Raw genomic sequence first — 14,233 nt, 5'->3', positions numbered from 1 at the left:
GCCAGGCCCCCACAGTACGTGGACAGGAAGCAAGTGCGAAGCGCCACCCTCGCCATTCCACCGGCCCAAAGAAACTGACTCAGTGCCGCACTCACCTGGCGAAACCACTGCGGCGCTATGGGATACGGGTGATTTTGCAGCTGGTATAGGAGGCGCGGGAGGGCCACCATTTTAAATATTGCCGAGCGGCCGTAGATATTAAGGGGCATTCTTTACCAAGTTTTCATGTCCGACCGCACTCTGTCCCAAACGGGCACCACATTGCGTGCCCAAGCCACGCCCGTAACATCCGTCAGAAAGACGCCCAGGTATTTAATTCCGCCAGCCGCCTCCTGTAACATTGACGCCCATGGACCCAGCCTCTCACCTCACCCCAGCACCCACAGCGTGGATTTCCGCACGTTTAAGTGTAAGCCCGACACCTCCCCAAATATTCGCATTATCTCCAGGACTCGAGGCCCAGACCTATTTATGTCTGTAAGGAAGAAGAGGACATCGTCGGCGTTGAGTGTAATGCGACCGGACGGACCCATCTCCCACTCAGGGCTCCATGGCCATAGCAAATAAATAGGGTGAGAGAGGGCAGCCCTGCCTGGTGCCCCGTCCGATAGAGAAGGGTTCCAACACTGCTCCCGCCACTCTCACAGACACCGTCAGGTCCTTTTAAAGCAGCCGTAGGTACGAGAGAAAACGAGGCCCAAGATTAAGTCGGGACAGAAGTGCCCGGAGGTATACCCAGCTTAGGGAGTCAAACGCCCTATCTATATCGGCCAGTAGGAGCGCCGCCGGAATCCCAGCAGCTCGGGCTGCCTCCACCACCACCTGCGCGCGGCGAATATTGTGTCTCGTCGCCCTATGGGGCATGAACCCTGCCTGATCAGGGTGAACTAAGTCTGTGATATAGGGAAGGAGGCGGTTGGCCAGGGCCTTTGCCAAGATCTTCGCTTCAAAGTTTAAAAGGGATGTATGAGGAGTGGTGTTCGGGGGGCCTCCCGGGTTTACAGAAGACAACAATTTCGGCATGTCGCCAGTACGCCGGGAGGCGACCGCGCTCCCTGGCTGCCTCCAACGCCATTCTATACCGCACCTCCAGTTGGAGATGAAAAGTTTTCATAAATTCACATGGGAACCCGTTAGGTCCAGGAGCCTTTCCAGTGTTCAACTCCCCAAGCGCCGTACCCAGCTCCTTCAACGACAGGGGAAGGTCCAGCTGATCACGGCCTTCATCCGAGAGCGCACGCGGCGGAAGGTCCACCAAGAATTTATCAACGTCCTCCGCGGGGAGGACCTCCTGGGGGGCATACAGGACCGCATAATACTGTGCGAAGCTGGCCGCTAGGTCCTCCGGGGCCGTCACAGGGTCCCCCCGCTCATCCCGAATACCCGACAAGGCCTGAGCCTGAAAGGTGTGCTGGCAGAGTCTGTAGAGCATGGTGCTGGATTTATCCCCCCACTGGTATATTCTACTCTGCGTGGCCAGCCACAGCTGGCGCGCCTCGTTCAGTAACAGGGATGTGTAGGATTGCTGTGCTAACAACAGCTGCCCCACCGCCTCAACCGTGTCGCCGTTACTGCATTCCCCCTCCAAATCCTGAACCCGCCCGCTGCCTCCTCTATATCTTTCTTACGGGTCCTGCGGGCCCCTGCACACCAAGCAATATCTACACCCCGGAGCACAGGTTTCAGAGCTTCCCACTGGGCGACGGCATCTGTTGCATTTACAAGGACAAAGACACAATCCAATGAAAAATATGAGCGGGGCATTGGGCGGGGCTTCCCTCACGTACTGAACTACAGCAGATCTTCACCAGAGCAGCACTTGAACGCTGACTCTAGGCTCCACCTATAATCAGTGATTGTCCAACCTCTATCTTACACTTGGGATCTTTTAGTTTCTATTTCAGTTTGTTTAAGGACCCTAAATCAAAGGTACCTTCTACAGAAAAATACTTTACCCTGTCTTCCTTAGTTAGTCCGACCCACTTCTTGCATGTGCTCCTGTTTTATGTCTTTGCCACAAATCCTAGTTTTAGGGTACAGTTGCTACCAGAAAAACATTCAGGTGCCTGCAGCTTAGCCCATGGTGGGGGTTGAGTAGAATGGATCAACAGGAAAGGAGGGACTTAAGAAGTCTCAAACTGTTCTGTAGAGCAGTGGTTCCCAAACGTTTGACTTCTGAGGACCCCCATTGAGCCACCACTGGAAGCCAGGGACCCCCAAGCAATTTGTATGATTTAAATTTCAAATATTAAAACAGTAATTTGAAGAAAAACACACTTGTGCACACAAAACAAATAGGGGCCAGATGTACGACCATTTCATTTAGCGCCTCACAATTGGCGACACATTGCAAGTGGCAAATTGCGAGTCGCTAAATGAAATGTACAACAGTGTGTTTCACACTGTTTTCGATTCCCAATGGGGTCACAAATTGCGAGGCTCATTAATATTAATGAGCCTCTAGCAATTTGCGAGCCCATTAGGAATGCCAGCCCTCCTAGGGATGGTGGCCTACTGGGCTTAGCAGACCACCATATCTGGGACTCCTTATAAATAAAGCAGTTTTTAAAACAAAAATGCATCCCATTTTCCATGCATTTAAAAAAATAAAAAATGAAACGTTTTTGTTTCATTTTTTAAGGGCAGGCTGTGGTCCCTGGGACCACTGCCTGCCCTTAAAAATAATTTTGCATGCATTTGCAGAGGGGAAGGGGTCCCCTGGGAACCCTTTCCCATTTGCAAATGCATTACCATCTACTTGAAGTAGGTGGTAATTGCAAGTGTTTTGCAAAACATTTGTACATGGGTTTGAGACTCGCTATTTGGAAGGGAATGCCCCTTCCAAATAGCAAGTCGCAAAACCTATTTAGGGAGTCACAAAAAGATTGCGACTCGCGAAATAGACTATGTACATGGCCCAATATGTTTTTGCATGCGCAAACGGGTTCGTGAACCCGTTTGCGCATATAAAACCAGGTCGTACATCTGGCCCTTAGTATTTTATATTGAAGGAATTTGGAAAAAAGGAAAAAATGTAATGAAATGAAATGAAATGAATGAAATGAAATGAAAAAGAATTTCTAAAGCGCATGGCTGCCCTTGAGCGTCCCAGCGCTACGTGTACACACAGACAGACCTCCTCTGAACCGCATCCAGAGATGTTAGTCATTCTGGGGGAAAAGGAACGTTTTCAGAGATTTTCGGAATCTGGTCAAGTTAGGTTCTTTCCTCATTGATGTTGGGAGGGAGTTCCATAGCTGACCCGCATTTATTGAGAAGCGACGTCCTCCGGCCCTTGCTAATGGGAAGGTTGGTGCTGCATCTCCGTGACTAACTTTTAAATTGTTGGTTTTATTTCGCTGTATGAGGCTCCTGATCCTGCAAAAGCCAGACTGGAAACCCAAAGCAGCCCTGGCAAATAATTTCAGACCCGTCCCCACACGGTGCACCCAAATGCGGGGAGTGAGCCTGACCACTACAAAGGGGCCTTTGGGAGGCTCTCCCCCTCAAAATATTTTGGAAATAATGGTGCATTCTACAACACATTTTTCATTATATATTGAATTGTATTAGCTTTTAAAGAATAGTAAACGAAGACCTTACTTTGCACCAGGATGCGACAATCTTTGTTGGGGTTCTTCAATGATTCTCTTATTATCACCCTCCAACAGTGCCTCTCATCTCTCCATAGACCCTCTGTCACATGTATTTCTTTTGTTTTATAACATCTCTCATACCATTGTAGGATGTCAGAGCACATTACATCACACACATTTAGAGATAAGGAATCATACATGTAAATCAGCGTAGAGAAAATGTTACATAAGGTAAAGGGGACTAAAAGGTGTAGTATTCACATGTCATTCATACTGATAGGCATTTTTAAGAGTGCTTGGTCTGGAAAAACACAACCTCAGGATTCAGAACATAACACAGTGGCTAGCACTGACTTTCACACTAAAACTGTATTTCCACCAAAATAAAGTATACAGTAACAAAAGAATCTCTGTGACAAAAGCAGTAACCCACAGACCTATGCACGTAAATACTACTTTTTCAAATGCATGTTACAGGTCCTTTGCAGTAGGCATATTAACCCTCTGTGCTACATTAGTTAAGTCAAAGCTGCCACTGGAAACAACTCTCATCTCTCTCCAGCAGGTACATTAATCACTGGCTGTGAGAAAGTGCCATCTTTCTTGCATTTGTATGCCCCCACGTTTTTCTGACTGCTGATGTGCTTTGACTGAGTGTGCCATGGGCTCCTGCCAATCAGGTACCCAGGGCCTGTGTTCCTTCCCTAAAAACTGTGTTGAAACAAAACCCAATTAGCATCTCTGGCCACCTATCAGCCCCTAGTAAATGGTACCCTAGGTACCCAGGGCATGGTGACCAGAGAAGACCCCTAAGGGCTGCAGTACTTATTGTGTACCTGTACCTGGGTACCCACACACTGCCTTTGGCGGGGTGAGTGCCTAGGTCCAGAACTAAACAAAGAGTCGACATGGCACACATCCCTGTATGCCATGCCCACAAACCCACTGCCCTGGCCTACATCAGTCACCCCTCTAGCTGGGTGCCCTATGCCAGTGGTGTGGGCCCAGGTGCATGAGCTCAGTGCCCCTACAGTACCCAGGGCCATTCCTGGGCACTGTAAGTGCAGTGATGCCATTAAGAGTATATGGTGCTGGGAGGTTGTCATTACGAACTCCACAGTTCCATAATGGCTACACTGAAGACTGACAAGTGTGGTACCAAACTTCTCAGCACATTAAACCCGCACTGATGCTAGAGTGAGATTTTATGTAAAATGCACCAGAGGGCATCTTAGAGATGCCCCCTGAAAACCTAACTTACAATCCACGTTTGGCTGAGTGGCTCCAGGGGCTGCCACACAACAGACATGTTGCTGGACCCCTGGGTAGGAGAGCCCCCGCTCTCCTGGGCCTGCAACAATGCACATACTGGGCGAGGTGCAAGGTCTCCTCCCCCAGGATTGGCAGAGGGAAGCTTCAAAGGCATGCCGTCTCTGTGAGCTTCTCCAGACCATTTGCTGTACCCAGCAACCAGTCCCCACCAGTCCTGCCCCCCACTCTGACGGGAAGACTAGTGGGAAAAACTACGTTAGGAAGAGGGGTTGCCAGCCTGTGCCAACCCCACCCCTCAGGTGGGGGAGACGAGGTGCAGCACGACCCCGGGCTCTGGCCATCTTGAAGATGGGGAGCCCTGCCCAATCACAGCTAGGCTCCTGCCCCCCTCCCACAGGAGAGGAGCAGGCTAGGGGGTGTACTTACCCCAGGGCAGGGACCGATTGGTCCCTGTCTTTGCCCTACCTGTAACGCCCCTAAATTCAGTATTTAGGGGCTCCCTGAACTTTCCTTCCTCAGATCCCGATACGAAAAAGAAGAAAGAAGATCAAGAAGAAGAAGAAGACCCTCCGTGCAGCTGCTAATAACAAGACGACAACAACTGACTTGGCCCGAGCCCTACCTGCCTGTCGATCCTGGAACCTGCTCCTGCTTAATCCCGGCGACACCTGTGGACAGCAACCTTGGGACACCCGAAGGACCTGCCTGCCTTGACCCTCTTGAAGACTGGGACTCCCATCAGCAGAGGCTCTGCTGCAACAACCCACCTGGTGCCAACCAGGAAACTCCGGACCAGCCCACTCTGCACCCGCCGAGCCCGGGCCGGGCCCAACCAAACCAAGACCATGAGGACGTCCCCCTGGCGACTGGGACCCAAAGTCCAGTGCCCAAAGACCCTCCTCAACGAACCAGCTGACGCCTGCAGACTCAGAACCAGGGGCCACCCCAACCTTTTCTGACACCCAAAGACACTCCTGCACCCGGCGCCCTACAGCCCCCTGTGCCTCCCTTTGGCGTACCTACCTGTGCTCCAAGGTCCCAACTTACCTCTTGAAGTGCTAGTCGCCCCTGGAGAGTCTCCGTCCCAGAAGCTCAAAAGCATCCCGCACCCAGTCGCCCGAGTGCCGCTGGCTGTGACCCCTGTGTCCTATCCTATTTCCCCCCTTGCCCTGAGCAAGTGACCAGGAGCCCAGCTCCCACAGCCGCGTGGCCTGCTAGCCAGCAGCCACCAACTGAAGGCCCCCTTTCCCTCATTGGATATCATTTGGCATACCTACCTCTGAACCCGGCCTCCCCTGTGCCGCTGGGCATAAACTACCTGTACTTACCTGACCCTGGGGGACCCCTGAGTCTATGCCCAGAACCTTAACTTCACCAACTAAGTACTCACCTGGAAATCGGTAATTTACGTACCTGCCATTGGATAACATTGACTCATTTTGACTCAAACATTTTCTAAGTGTGAAGTTTTGAAATCTGAAAATATTCACATAAAATCAGCCAAAGTCTGAATTCCGAAGTAGTCATCAACAGGGGAGAAGCCAGTACTGTATCTTTCAGCCCAGTACTGAACCACAAAAGTAATCCCTAGAGGGGTTACTAGTAACCTGTATTTTCTCCATAGGAACGCATTGTCTACTGTTCTATGAAATTTCTTCTAAGTGTCTACTTTTGAACCCTTGAAATATTCTTTAAAAATCACACGAAATACTGAAACGCAATTACCTACCTGTTTTGAGTTAAGACTCCTGTGCTGGCCCTGGGAGACCAGTGCTGGGATACAAAAGTAACGCAATCGTACTTTACCTGCAACCTGAATTTTCTCCCATTGAATAAAATTGTCAGATTTCCATTGAAAAGTTTCTAAGTGTGAACTTTTAAAACAGCTTTATATTCATGAAAATTCACTACAGTAACTAAAACGTTTTTGTTAATCTGGTTTCAGCTTAGACCCCAGGACTGAATTTAAGATCTAGTCCTGGGACTACTAAAGTAATCTATATAGTATTCAACTGTACTTACATGTGGAAAACTCATTGAGCTCAATGCTATGGTGTATTTTAGGATTGTGTTGCTTACTGTCAATACTGTATTAATTGTGTGCACAAACTTTATTGCTCCTTTGCAAAGTAATTACATGAGAGAACTCATAACAAGAAAAGTATATTGTTATAACTGTTGGTTCTAAAAATAAAACACCTATATCTGTGGATATAAAAACAATTGGCCTGGAGTTCAGTCCTTGAGTGTGTGAAACCTTTTGCTGACTGAGTGTGTACAACAAATTCTTTACACTGTCCTCTGGTACTGCCTTACTGCTCGACCAAGCTACCACGTTGGAGAGTAAGGTCAGTTCTGACTTTAACCTCTGTTATACCTCTGGGATTGGTGGACTCTGTACACACTGTACTTCCTTCTAGATCAGTATATATAGAGCCACTTTCTCACATTGGTGGATCAGCGGTGGGATACAGACTTGCATTTGTTGGACTACTTGGTTACCATCTGATCACACGACAGAACTCATAAATTGCCTTTAGAATTCTGAAATTGGTCTTTTCCAAAAATACTGAAAGTGTCATAGGGCCTTGCTTAAGTCCCATTAGAATTTTTTTAAAATAAAAGTCACTACAAGCTAGGGTAGAGGGTTAGAACTGTCAGGTTAGAATGTCTCAAAAGAACCCAGCTGTTAGTGAAGATAATGTAAACCTGGTAGAGGAACTTAACCTCACACCTTACTTGCACTTGGACTTCAAGGAATTGAGGGCCCTATGGAAAGTTAAAAAATTAGCTGTAGGTCTGCATCCAACCAAACAAGGGCTCCAGGAGCTCCTGGATGAATATGCAAAATACCACCCCTCTAAGCAGGGTGACGCCCAGCCAGAGGAAGAAGGAGTGGATGAGTACGATGATAATGATCCCCCCATCATTCCTAGGGAAGAAGGAGTCACTGTACCCTTGACTCCAAGAGTTAGCCTTTGGGAGCCTGAGAACCACACAGGTGGACTGGGCCCCAGAGAATACATTGGGGAGAACCCCAATGGAGAGGGCAACTTCTTAGCAAAGTTGGCCAAGAGATTAGACCTAGAGACCAGACTCCTGGCTCTAGAAAAAGAAAGAAAAGAGATAGGCTTAGTCCCCATCTCTGGTGTCACCAATAGCAAGGATAGAGAGCAATCTTATGATCCTAAAATCCCGAAAGGGATTGTCCCTAAATTTGAGGAAGGTGATGACATCACCAAGTGGTTCACAGCCTTTGAGAGGGCTTGTGATATCAGGAAACTAAAGAAACCTCTCTGGGGGCACTTCTCTGGGAACTGTTCTCTGGTAACTGCAGAGACAGGCTTCTGACCCTCTCTGGGCCAGAGGCAGGGTCTTATGACCTCATGAAGAAAACTCTGATTGAGGGATTTGGACTCACTACTGAGGAGTACAGAATTAGGTTCAGGGGGCTCACAAAACCCAGACCCTATCCTCGATAGATTTTGTAGACTACTCAGTAAAGACACTGGATGGATGGTTAAGTGGACACAATGTGCATGATTTTACTGGACTTTATAATTTGTTTATGAAGGAACACATTTTGAGTAATTGCACAAGTGAAAAGTTGATCAGCATTTGGTAGACCTAGGTCTAATTTCTCCCCAAGAATTGGGAAAGAAGGCAGACCACTGGGTCAAGACTAGGGTGACAAGGACAGCCACTGGGGTTGACCAAAAGAAAGTGGTCACAAAACCTCCCCAGGGGAAAGGTGGTGAGAATCCCCAAGATAAAAAGTCTGAGTCTTCCAAAGGGCCCCAAAACCTCTGCAGTTGGGTGGGCCCCAAACTACTCCCTATTTGCCTCAGCCCTCTAGGGGAAGAAACCAGTGGTGGCTGGTGACATTTGAAAGTGGTGGGCGTAAAACAATTATTGTACTGCCCTGCGGCGAGCGAGCGCGATCCACCTACGCAGGGTTTGGGGGGGGGGGGGGGGGGAGGGGGGGGGGTTCTGTTTACTTTTTGTCCTCAGTTTTCTGGAATGGATCTGCAGCTGTAATTCTACAGAACTTTTCCCAATGTTAGTGGATCACTGAATTGGTAAGGGAATATGCCACTAAATATGACGTTCCTAGGGTCATGATCTTTATACTGCTTTCAGTAGCTGTCATCTACAGAATATCAGGAAGGTATTAATAACACTCCTTTCTCGAGGCCAAAACCCATTTGCATTTAGAGAGCAGTATCTTAGATCATTCTTATTTCAAGTCTCTTAAAAAAAAGTTAGGCCGCAGTTACTACACATTTGAGCCTGTCTAATACATGGCCAGTGTGGAAAATCAAGGCTTTCTAAACTTTATAGTAATCTGCAGTTAAAACAGCATCCCTTTGTGAGCACTATGCAAGTATTCCAGCCTGAGGTTAGAATCAGACCCTTATGCACTCCAAAGGTGGGTTCTAAACTTGTCTGCGCTTGATGTTCTGGAATGACAAAAACGTATGGTGTAGCGATGAGAAGGAGATGACCGGTGCTTTGATTATGCAGTTGTGTGAAAGTGAGAAGGTATTATCCCAGGTGTGCTTCCTTCCATCCCGGTCATTGCTCAGACTCATGCGCCACCAATAAATATGCGGAGGCTGAGCACATGTTGGCTACATTGAGTTCTACAGCAAGTTCTTGAAGAGTTCTTCCATTGAGGAAGCAGCTGTGCAACCTATATGAATTAACTTATTCAATGACTGACAAGCAATTGCAAGACCCAGATCTTCACACATTGGAGTAAATATAACTGAACCCTTGCACAGACAGAAAATGTGAAACATCCTCTATAACCCATGTGGTCCTCTCACTCATTGAAAATACATTGCACAGTAGAACCTGGCCCACACTCAACTTCAATCGCTCTTCCTACTGTTTTAATCATCAAACGACAACTACAAGTTATTAAAGGTCAAATATTCATGAAAGATAGAGAAGGCTCAATTTAAAGACAATTCAAGTGCAAATAGCATTACACAAAGCCAACAAGTGAACTGCTGTTTCTAACATAGTGGTGAAAATGAGCTAATGTGTGTGGCAAAGTGGAACTTTCGCCACTGTTGGAGGCTTGTAAATGACGGAGACAGAATGCTAGACATGCTTAAAGAGACAGGGTGAAAGAGACGGGAGAGGAAGATATAGAATACAAAAGGTGTAGAGGAGGAAAAAGAACAACATGAGTGATAAAGAGAGAAAGAGTATAAAATGAAAAGAGGGCCTTAGAAGAATGAAGAGATCAAAAATAGTTAAAGAGATTGAGTAATAGGTAAAGAGAAAGGCATGCCAAAATACTATTACAAGCAGAATAAAGAGTGAGAAACAGGAAGGCTAAATTGTGGTAAAACTTTTTAGATTTTAGCCCTGTCTTAAGTACTTATACCAGTCCACAGAACACCCAATTCAATGCAAACAAAAAAATGGAAAATAAAAAGAGCCTGACACATGAACATGTTTGTGTTCAGCACGAAAAATATACACACAATATAAAATATTAATTCTTGAGGCTTGGCCACATTCTCCCCGACAGTTAAACAGATTTTAATATGGGCACTGCTTTCACAAAATTAACGTTTACCATATTTCTGCCTGTCACTTTGTTGAAATAGAAACATGCATGCAAATCAGAATCCCGAGTGTTTCCGCCAGCAATAATGAACTGCATTTCTAGGTGATCAGGGTGTTTGTAATGTAATCTGCAGATGTACTTTTGTTTTAAATCTTCTTTCCTGGGGATCTTTCACCTGACGCGGGGAGTGATTGCTTTGTTATTATGTGCAGGCAGGATGGCTGTCTTCTGTGTGTGCTGCTCAGCACTTCTATTTACACCAGCAGTGCTAAATGCCCAATGGTGAGCCAATCAGATGGCAGATTAGATGTCAACTGCGAGGCAGTTGTCTGGAGACTATTACAGCCACTTTACCTTACATCCACAATTCTAATTCCAAACCTTGCAAAGAAGATCAAGTCACAAACGTTTCCTGGCAGAGTACATTCCGTTCACTAATAACTTTGAGGAGATACTAGTTTGCTAACAAAGAACTCAAGACAAGCCCCTGCACCTCGCACAATGTTGTCAGCTCACGCAATTAAAATCTAAATTCTTCCTACCGTGCAGAAACCTGATTTTCCCATGAAATCCCCAGCACTATGAAGCAAATGAAGGACTGCTACTCACAGCCTCACACACATCACTCTATAAAAGCACAACAAATGAGAGATTCAACGGGCTCCAGCGTCTCCCAAACTCACACTGCAGTACCGCTCTAACTATTACAAACGTTATACGAACTCCGTTCACACAGCACCGCACTCCCACTGTAAGTCATTACACCGTCTCCAGCATTAGGCGTGCTCACTGCACTACTGCTGTAATTATTACAGCCTACCCGCGCTCACTCGCTTCACTACCGCTGTAATTATTTCGAACTCATGTGTAGCACCGACGAGAAAAGTTAAAGGCAGAAAATCCGCATCCTTCGGTGTACAGCCATTCAGAGTACATTAACAAGGCCCCGCAGTCGCGGCTCGCAATACTCGAGTCGCGGGGGGGGGGGTGGAGGCGCGGCTGGGAGAGTTTTAATAAAATAAATAAAACTTTATTATAACTCCCCCAGCCGCCACCCCCCCCCTAAAACACTTACCTGACCATGACCAGTCCGCACCGCCTCTGCTTCTGTTCTATCCTGGGCCGGTCCCGCGTCACGCATTCTGAACAATAACAGCCCTCACTCAGGCTCAAGCTGCGTGTTGTCTCAGGCAGCCAATCCAGACGCTTCATTAGCAGTGCCAGGAATGGCTAGGGCATGGAGACAGCCCGCCCATTTGGAGACCGGGGGCTGCTGCATGATGCAACCCTCGGCCTCTCGGTCCCCCCTCGCTCTTCCATGGCAGTAGGTGGCTGGTCTGAAGTGCGCATGCTCAGGCTGGTTTGAGCCCAAAATTGAGCATGCGCACACTATTGTAAGCGCTGCTGTTAGACTGCTGCCTGTCACTCAACCCTTGCTGCCGCAGCCAGCCCCGCCCCGCCCCATCCCCTTCAAAGCCCGATTGCCTGACTGCCAGCGGAGCAACGAATGACTAAGTACTTTGCTTGCTGCTTAGGTGAATAGGGCCATGTGGCTAGTGGGGCTACGCCCCAGCGCCCCAATGGATGAAACGCCACTGGAAGAAACTTTGATCCTAACAAGGCCTATTGTAACAACTGTAAGAAGTTGGGACATTTAACTGTAGACAAGAACTGCCCCTACAACAAAGCCCCTAAGGCACCCATTCCAGCTACTCCAGGGACAGTAAATCTACAGATGGGATCAGAGGAGTGCCCAGAGCAAATCTGGGAATACACTCAAGCTTGTCTAGTCTCCTTGGGGGACATGGAATTTGCAAGTGTAGCTGGGTGGACACCCAACTGTAAAAGGTATCTACAATACCCCTCCATTAATGGAACTAAAGTAGAAGCCCTGAGGGATACAGGTGCCAGCATCACTATGGTGAAGGAAATGCTGGTTCACCCAGAGCAATACCTGATTGGGAAAACGTACCCAGTCACCAATGCTGATAGCATTACCACCCAACGCCCTATGGCTATGGTGACATTAAATTGGGGGGAGGTTACTGACCTGAAACTAGTAGTGGTCTCTCCACAACTGCCAGTAACCCATGCAGCCATGCTGGGTATCCCTAGACTGGTGTGTGTGCAAACCAGAGCACAGAGCAAAAAGCAGAGTGAACAAGTAGGTTTGGAGCCTGAAAATATGGCCCAACCAACCAAGAGAAAAAGCAAGAAGACTGGGGGACCAGCTTCTACACAGCAAACCTCTCAGGACCCCTCTCCCCAGGGAGAGGACTTGGAAACGCTAGAGGGAACTGAGCCCATGGAGCTTGAGCCTTACCAGGTTGGACTCCTCGGCCCAGGGGGACCCTTAGTGAAGAGCTGTGCCAGGGCCAGCGAGAATGTCCTACTCTTGAGAGCCTGAGGCAGCAAGCTGTTTCAGAAGCCAAGGGAGATGTCAGTGGTACTCACAGAGCTTATTGGGAAGAGGGATTACGGTATGCTGAGGCAAGAGACCCAAAACCTGGAGTTACCAGGAGGGTGGTAGTGCCACAGAAGTACAGGGAGTTCCTCCTAACATTAGCTCATGACATCCCCCTAGCTGGACATCTGGGGCAGACAAAGACTTGGGTAAGGCTAGTTAGCCATTTTTACTGACCCCAGATGAACCAAAAAGTGAAGGAGTTTGTGAGCTTATGTGTTACCTGTCAGGCCAGTGGCAAAACAGGTGGCAAACCCAAGGCCCCCCTGATACTACTACCAGTGGTGGGGGTACCCTTTGAAAGGGTAGGTGTGGTCATTGTGGGTCCACTGGAACCTCCCACAGCCTCAGGGAACAAATTCATTCTAGTAGTAGTGGATCATGCTACTTGGTACCCTGAGGCAATTACCCTTAGAGTTACTACAACTCCTGCAGTTTCTAAGGCCCTCCTGGGTATCGTCACCAGGGTAGGGTTTCCTAAGGAGGTGGTTTCAGACAGGGGTTCCAACTTCCTGTCTGCTTACCTGCAACATATGTGGAAGGAGTGTGGGGTACAGTAGAAGTTCACTACCCCCTCCCACCCACAAACCAATGGTCTTGTTGAGAGGTTCAACAAGACATTGAAAGGGATGATTATGGGACTCCCTGAAAAACTCAAAAGGAGATGGGATGTCCTGTTGCCATGCCTGCTTTTTGCTTATAGGGAAGTGCCTCAGAAGGAAGTGGGGTTTTCACCCTTTGAGCTTCTGTTTGGCCACTTTGTCTTGTGAAAGAGGGTTGGGAGAGGCCTCTCCAAGAGCCCAAACAAGACATTGTGGACTATGTGCTTGGCCTAAGGTACAGAATGGCTGAGTACATGGATAAGAACTAGATGGGCTAGCTATGCACAAACTGCTAACTAGACTTAGATGCGCACTACTGTAATGGTTTTCAAAAAAATCTTCTACTTTTAAACCATATTAAAGCACTTTTTTTCGATTGCTTTATTCACAATTATTCATACACAATTTTGAAATCACTTTTTTCAATAAACTGTGCTCAATGTATTTACATAAATTTCATTTTTCTGTACAAGATACAATGTAAAAAATACAAGTTTTCTTCAATTAAAGATGTTAATGGCCCAATGCATTTCGGGACATTACTGGAGTCCCTTCGTCAGGGGCCACACTAGGAGAAAATAACAATTCCATCAGTCATCATGCTTTTTCCAAACTATTACTTATACTTTGTATATGCTGTATGAGAATTCAATGTTTTAAGAATGTGCAAAACAGGACAGAAGAAACCTTCACCAGTAAGAGCACCCATGTTGTG

The sequence above is a fragment of the Lissotriton vulgaris genome, chromosome 9 (assembly GCF_964263255.1).
Source record: "Lissotriton vulgaris chromosome 9, aLisVul1.2, whole genome shotgun sequence".
In the NCBI taxonomy this organism is placed as follows: domain Eukaryota; kingdom Metazoa; phylum Chordata; class Amphibia; order Caudata; family Salamandridae; genus Lissotriton; species Lissotriton vulgaris.
This window is presented reverse-complemented; position numbering follows the sequence as displayed.